This window comes from Benincasa hispida, chromosome 10 (assembly GCF_027475165.1).
Source record: "Benincasa hispida cultivar pf3 chromosome 10, pf3_genome.v1.1, whole genome shotgun sequence".
NCBI lineage: Eukaryota > Viridiplantae > Streptophyta > Magnoliopsida > Cucurbitales > Cucurbitaceae > Benincasa > Benincasa hispida.
Genome location: NC_143487.1, coordinates 26,031,382 through 26,039,686, shown reverse-complemented (window position 1 = coordinate 26,039,686; position 8,305 = coordinate 26,031,382). Strand labels below are relative to the sequence as shown.

Below are 8,305 nucleotides of genomic sequence, written 5' to 3'. Positions count from 1 at the left end.
AAATAACCTATTGAACATCAATTTTTGGTTAACAACATTTTTTTTATCAATGGCATTAGAATGTGAGATTCAAACCTTTGATCTATTGGTCAATGACGACATATATCTTATCTAGTTATGATCAAACTTAATAATTGTTCTACCAAGATATAAAGAATACAAATTCTTATTATGTACATTAAGAAGAGAGACCATATGATATATTTAACCCAAAAAAAGACAACACACGTGTCTAGTGAAGCAAATATAGCAACAAACTTTGAAAATTGCACAGAGCTAAGGGATTTACTATTTTATCCTTTTAATTTTTATTTTATATATACGATTGTATTTTAGCTATTCCAGCCAAAAACCTTACCTGAAATACATATTAGACAAAGGCGTACTTTGAAAGAATATTAATAGCTAAGGGCCTAACTTCAATTGTTATGACACTACTTTTAGCTTGTTTCGTTTTTCAATCATGATCTTAATTCTTTTTATAAAAACACTCCAATTCTGATTTAAATTCTAAAAATAACGTAAGTTTTTTAAAACTATTTTTTTAATTTCCAAAACTTAATTTGATTTTTAAAAATATTAGGAGAAAAAAGTGAATTGTAAAACAAAGAAAGTTATGGATCAAATAGTATTTGTAGGCTTAATTTTCAAAATATCAAATGGTTATCAAATGAGGTCATGTGTTTGGAATTGGTTTAGTCTTTCTACTTTTTTTTCTTTTATATACCTTTAGACTTTGTACTTTAATTTTGTAACAATGTTGTCTCTTAACTCTGGTATATATGAAATAACTTAGTCGTTGTAGTTTGAAATTTGAAGTAATTTAATTTAGTCGATAAAGTATTGTTAAGATGTAATAAGTTATATTACATATAGATTAATAAGGTATCCAATTTGCATTTATAAAACTACAAAAAAAAAAAGTAATTAAATAACAAAATCATTTTATTCTTGATTCCGATGGAACTTTTCATGGCATGAATTAAATTTGAATTAAATTAATTTTTTATAATTACAAAATACTAAATTATTATGGACTAAAGTTTATTATTAAATTATTACAAATTAAATTAAAGTTTAAGTACTAAAAATTATTAAATTCATAAAAAATTAGGAATCAAAAGTATTTTTTAATTCAATAACATGCGAAATTAAAATATTCGAATTTTTTTTCTCTCTTAACGGTTGGCAGATGAATAATTAATTAAGTAAATATTAGCATAGATAATAACAATGAAATTATGGTAAATCATGAGTGAACTAAGCATAACCCAACGGCTTATAGTAAGAAAACAGAAGGGAGAGAGAAGATGTTGGAATGAATTTTTCCTCTGTATATTTGTTGTGTATTTGGTAAAAACGATACAAGGCTTTAAATAGCCGTTGGAGAAAAAGAAAAAATAAATGAATGGAATATTTTAAATACAAGTGTACACTTTTGATTGGTTGAATGTAAATATTCTTTCTAGCCAATTACTCTTCTACAAGAGAGGTGATTTGGCAATGGTGCAGCTGACTTGGAAGTGCCCTTTGTATGTGTGTACTGCTGACTGAGCTGATGACACAACTTTCTCTAACATCCCCCCTCAAACGAGAGGGTACATCAATTACGCCGAGTTTGAAACGAAGAGACTGGAAGTGAGAGTGTGTGAGCGATTTTGTGAGGCAGTCGGCAAGTGACTGGCCAAAGGAACGTACCGAACTTCCAAGGCTCCCCAAAGAACATGATCTCTTACAAAATGAGTGTTAATCTCAATGTGTTTAGTTCTGGCATGAAACACATGATTGGTGGCAATCGTAGCGGTGCTTAAGTTATCACACCAGATGATGGGCTTTATAGAGGACAACATTCCAAGTTCCGACATCAGTTGATTAAGCCAGATAACTTCAGAGGCAGTGTATGCTAAGACCCAGTATTCAGATTCAGTACTCGATTGAGCAACAACCATTTGCTTTTTGGATGACCAAGACACGAGATTGTTTCCAATGAATACACAGTATGCTGCAATTGATTTTTGGTCATCGATGTTGGAATCCCAATCTGCATCAGAGTATGCAAAGATTGATAGGTCGGAGCTAGGTTGGAATAACAAACCAAAGTGTTTAGTGGCGCTGATGTACCGAAGGATACGTTTGACAGCCTGCCAGTGAATATCAATTGGTCTTTGAAGAAATTTGCTTAAGTGATTGACGATGTATGCAATATCAGGTCTTGTTGTGGTAAGGTATTGCAGTGCACCAATTGTGCTTCTGTAGATAAAGGGATCATCGAGAGGAGTACCATCAGCAATGGATAGGTGTTTGCCAAGCACACTGGGGAATGGAGTAGGTTTTAGATTTGTGAGTTGTAATCATTGTAGAAGATCATCCACATATTTTGCTTGATTGATGATGAGACCCGAATCAAGATAGTGTACTTGAAGACCAAGAAAGTATGTGAGTTGTCCCAAATATTTTAGAACAAATGAGTTGTCGAGCGATCGAATAAGATGATTGATTGTTGAGGGGTCATTGCCAGTAATGATTACATCATCAACATACACCAGGAGAAAAATAACATAGGAATGTTTGTTATAAATGAACAAGGAAGGATCTGACCTGGAGTTTATGAATCCCTATCGAAGAAGTTCTTTTGTTAAACCTACATTCCAGGCCCTTGGGGCCTGTTTTAGTACATCTATACATGGTATGGACGGGACGAATTTACATACCCAGAGGGTTGTGTCATGGACACGTTTTCTTCTAGAGTTCCATTCAGAAAGACATTATCAAAGTCAAGTTGTCAAAGACTCCACTCATGAGAGGCAGAAATACTGAGAATAACTCGAATCGTCAAAGGCTTGACAATCGGACTGAAGGTCTCAAAGAAATCGATGTCCGGGCTCTGGTGAAATCCTTTTGCTACAAGCCTTGCTTTGTAGTGTTGTACTGAGCCGTCAGAGTTTCGCTTGATTCTGAATACCCATTTGTGTCCCACAATATTCATCTCTGGGAGGTATAAGATGCCAAGTATGATTCCGCATTAGAGTAGCATATTCGGCGTTCATGACTTGCTTCCAAGAAGGAGACGTTATGGCGTCTTGAATTTGAGTGGGTTCGGTTACAAACCAGTCAATAGGGGAAAAAGTAGTGAGAATTTTTGGTTTAAAGATACCAGCTTTCCCTCGAGTTATCGTGGGATGAGTGGGTAGGGTGAGAGGTTTGGCTAAAGGAGGATTTGGACTGTCGAGTTGAAGAGGTCGAATGGAAGAGACCATAGGTACACTATCGAATGGTGTTGATATTGGTATACGATCGTGTAAGCGATCAGGTGTAGGTAAACGACAGGCATTAGGTGAGCGATCGTTTTGAGATGAGTTTGGTAGACGAGCGGAGGAGGAAGGGATAAGTAAATGATCAAATGGAGTTGATATAGGTATACGATCGTGTAAACGATCGGGTGTAGGTAGACGACAGGTATTAGGTGAGCGATCGTTTAGAAATGAGTTTAGTGGATGATCGGGTGATGAATGGATAGGTAAACGATTAGATGGGGTTGATATGGGTATATGATCGTGTAGACGACCGAGTGTAGAAGAACGACAAGCATTAGGTGAATAATCGTTTAGGGATGAATTTGGTAGACGATTGGGTAGACGATCAAGTGAGGGTAGGCGATGGACAGTAGGTAAGCGATCGGTATGAGGTGAACGATCGTGTAAGGAAGAAGTTGGTATACGATCAGGTAGACAATTAAGTGAGGGTGAGAGATGGGCAGTAGGTAAGCGATTGGGTAGTGAATTTGATAAGCAATGGGCATTAGGTGAGCTATCGTGTAGATATGAAGTTGGTGAGCAATGGGGTTGAGGTAAACGATCAGGTATGAGGTTGTTCTGTGGGCAAGGATTTGGAGTGTTTGAGGTGGTGAAGAGTGGAGGGATAGGCAGGGTGAGGTTGGGTGAGGGAATATGCTGGTGCTTTGGATTTTCTTGAGATAATTGGGTGAAGGGAAACTCATCTTCATTAAAGGTGACATGTCGAGAGATAATGACATGGCCAACATTGGTTAGGCATTTGAAACCTTTGTACAGTTGACTAGGACCCTGATACACACATTTTTCTAAGTGAAAATTAAACTTGTTGTGTTGAAAGGGGCGGAGATATGGGAAGCAGGCGCAGCCAAAGACTTTGAGCTCTGAAAAATTTAGTTTTTTTTTAAAGAGAACAGGGGCAGGGGATTTACTTTGTAGTACCTCTGTTGATAATCCATTTATGAGTATCGTGGCTGTGAGGAAGGCATCCCACCAAAAACTCAATGGCAAACTGACTTGGGGTAGTAGTGTGAGACCGGTTTCTACTACATGTCTGTGTTTTCTTTCTGCTCAACCGTTTTGAGCAGAGGTGTAGGGGCACGATAGTCTGGGCTTTAAGTTGCATAACTGATGGATTTTAGCATACTCCCCTCTGTTATCAGACTGAAGCACTTTAACTATTTTGTTAAACTGATTCTGAACATATACAAGAAAATGTTGAAAAACTTCAAATGCACCACTCTTTTGTCTTAATGGATAGATCCAGGTATATCTGTTATGATCATTAATAAATAAGATGTAATATTTGTAGCCATCTGATGAAACAACCGGGGTTGGTCCCCATAAATTAGAGTGAATCAAATCAAATGGTTGTTGCGTGGCTTTCAGACTTAGTAAACGGCAGATTATGAGCTTTACCCATTGGACATGATTCACAAAATAGAGACTCTTCATTACGTTTAATTGGCAAATTACAATCACTAATAATAGAATTCAAAACTTTTTGCGAAAGATGTCCTAAACGTCTATGCCAGATGGCTTTAGATACTGTTACATTAATATTTTTTATTTTTCCAGACAAAAATAATGCAGAGGTGTTCTTATTTTTGTCCATAAGCCTTCTCTGTTCAGGATAACGATGCTTCAACTCCTCATTCATCTTTACAGCCACCCGATCCAGATGATATAGCCCATCTTTAAGATTTCCTTTCAAAAGAGTTCGACATGTACGCTTGTCCTTAGCAAAGCAATGAACATCATGAAACTCAAAATAAATGTTGTTATCTTGAGCTAACTTAGACACACTCACCAAATTTTTTGTAATTTCAGGCACACACAGCATATTTTCAAGTAGAACGGTGTTGTTTCCATCAGACAAAGAGGTATTACCAAAATAAGAGATTTGTAGTTTATTACCATTTCCAACAATGACATTCTCATTACCTGAGTATTCACCCGGGTTGTTTAGATTTGCATAGTCAGCTGTAACATGATTTGTGGCTCCACTATCCACATACCAATTTGGATCCACAACGATCTCAGGTCCAGCAAAGGGGTTAAAGTTCTGAGCTACTACAAAGGTAGTGGGATTGGGTCCGATATTGTTTCCAGAGTTTGTGTTCTGTCCATCTCTGTTTTGCCCAAAATTTCCAACGAATTCCTTGTTAAACCGATTAAAGAAGACAAAGGCTGAGTGACCATATTTACCACAGACTTGGCATGTGGGTTTGTTTCCACGTCCACAACCTCGTCCTCGACCTCGGCCGGAGTTAGAGTTACCATTACCTCCTCCTCGTTGCTGATTAAATTGAGGTCGAGAGTTTGGCTAGTGGTAGTTGTTCATTTGTCTAGCATCATATTGGGATTCCGACTTTGGGCTACGTTCACAGTAGGTACAATGTTGCCTAGATTCCTTTAAGCGTTTTGGTGTTCCAGATGTTTTTCAAAGATAAGGAGCTTGGATTGCATATCCAGCCATGAGATGTCTGGTTTTCCTTGTATGACTGCAATCACCAGGTTGTAGACTTCTTCCAAATCGAGAAGGACCTGAGAAATCAAAGATCGTTTAGGTACAGGGCTGCCAGCCTGTCCTAAGTTGTTGGCATTAGTTTTCATAGTATATAAATAATCCTCCATTTTGGAGTTACCTCTCTTTGTTGTCTGGAAAATATGATGGAGGAAGTCCTCCTCTGCTCTCGACTGCACACCGAAAAGGTCTTGAGTGGCTTCCCATAGGTCCTTTGCATTGTTGAAGCCTAACAATTGCAGAGCCACTTCAGGGGTCATCGAGTTGTACAGCCATCTGAGGAGCAGAAGGTCTATTGTGACCCATTGTTCAAACAGAGGGTTGATCGTTCTGGAGCGTGCGGAGCTCAATGAAGCTTCATTGGTGCTTTCGGTAGTGTCTCCACCTTGAAAGAGACCTGATTCTTCAGTTGTTGCAAAGATGAACTTTGAAGGACATGATTTTTTCACCTGTGAGATGGCCTTTCAGCTTGTAGCTTCTCAAAATTGGTAGTGCAAGAGTTTTCCATAGCATGTAATTGCTCCGATCGAGTTTGATTGTAGTGATTTGATTTAGCAGTTGGTTTAATGGTGGGTTGTTGAAGGTAGTGGTGGATGAAGAAGATGGACCGGTGGAAAAGGCGTTGGCCGTTAATGGCTCTGATACCAAGTAAGAAAACAGAAGGGAGAGAGAAGATTCTGGAATGAATTTTTCCTCTATATATTTGCTGTGTATTTGGTAAAAACGATACAAGACTTTAAATAGCCGTTGGAGAAAAAGAATAAAGAAATGAATGGAATATTTTAAATACAAGTGTATACTTTTGAATGGTTGAATGTAAATATTCTTTCTAACCAATTACTCTTCTAGAAGGGAGGTGATTTGCCAATAGTGCAGCTGACTTGGAGGTGCCTTTTGTGTATGTGTACTGTTGACTGAGCTGCTGACACGGCTTTCTCTAACACTTATGAGTTAAGACATTTAAGGTGCGTTTGGGTTAACTTTTTTAAGTGTTTAAATTTGACAGTAAGCCGATTTGGAAAAAAAATTGAAGTATATGATAACCACTAAAAAATAACTTTTGAAATGTGTTTTAACTAGATTTTATCAAAAATATTTAAATAAAAATGAATCTTTTGAAAAAAAACATTTTTTTATAGTCAATCCAAATAGGTCCTTAGGGCTTAGAGCATAATTTTTATCCCTCACATGTTGTCTAGCTAACATTCTAAAATTTTAACAAGTCAACAAACTTTCAATTATATATATAACAAGTCTTCGATTCATCCAACATTTTAAAGCGTACAATTTAAAAATGAGGTGAACTAAAAACTTGGCAATCTCATACTATGTTTATGCATGAGAATTATGACATTCTTATAGTGAATGTGACGTCTAAGCTTATAAAGGGAGAATTGCTTCAATGAAAATATGATAAAAAAGCCTTTCATGTGTGCATAAAAATTTAATAACCAACAGACCCAAAAAGGAAAAAAAAAAAAAAAACAATTATTTAACCAAACTTTAAATAATAAAATAATAATAATAATTAATCAACAATTGGTAAAAAGAGAAGGAGAGTGAGAGATAGAGAGCATGAGCAATGAATGAAAAAGGGGCCCACCACGTTGGGGATGAGGGAATGAAGAGATGGACGGCTGTGATCTAATCGTATGATGAACGAAAGTAATGTGGGGTCCACATTATACTTCACGCCCAATGCCAAAACTGCTTTATTACGTTACAAATGGCTCCAAAAGGACCAAAATTATTCTCACCTCCGACCAGTCGACCTAGCCTCTGGGACCCTCTCTTCCTTCCATGTGATCCTTTACAAGTTAGGGTACGACCTCACTCCTGATTTCGAAAGTATTATGATGATCTTTTTGTTTTGAGTTTGATAACTAAAATACCAGATGTCAACAAATGAATCTTGAGATATGATATTTTTATTGTACCTGTGTTGCCTTGAAGATATGTGTCGTTTAAGGCAAACTAAACTAAATCTAAGTTGTTGATGAAACTTTTGTGATCACCAACTTTTCCTAATAAGTCCACCAACTAGACCCAAAAATGGAGTCAATGTTATGGGGAAAATTTTATTCTATAAGGTTGAGAAAATGCTACGTGGTGGTGAGGTTGGCTTGTAAGCGTCAAATAATATAGAATGTCTCTGCTTCTTACTGAGGTGATCACTAGTGCCATGATCACCCTGCGAGTATTATGCATGGTAGGGAAAAATTTTCATGTTATGTCATACTACAAACATTACTTCTCTTTATTATTGGGTATCTGATGATTCTTTAAAAAAGAATGTGAGGTTCAACCTTAGTCCAGAATTATTTATAAAGAAATGAAAGAAAAATCACCCACAAAATTTGTATTTAGTTTCACAAAATATGAGGTGAATATTTACCTTTTAAACTTTTTTTGGTCCATAGCATCTCAACCAATTAAATTAATGTTAAAGTTAAAAACAAATAATTAGAATTAGCAATATTAAGTAAAA

At 36.5% G+C, this 8,305-nt stretch overlaps 2 pseudogenes; both read right to left on the bottom strand.

Annotated features, from left to right (window-relative positions):
• Nucleotides 1-1,607: 1,607 nt before the first annotated feature.
• Nucleotides 1,608-2,728, bottom strand: LOC120089003 (secreted RxLR effector protein 161 pseudogene; annotated as a pseudogene).
• Nucleotides 2,729-5,630: 2,902 nt separating this feature from the next.
• On the bottom strand, nt 5,631-6,325 carry LOC150033225 (uncharacterized; annotated as a pseudogene).
• Between the last annotated feature and the right edge of the window lie 1,980 nt (nt 6,326-8,305).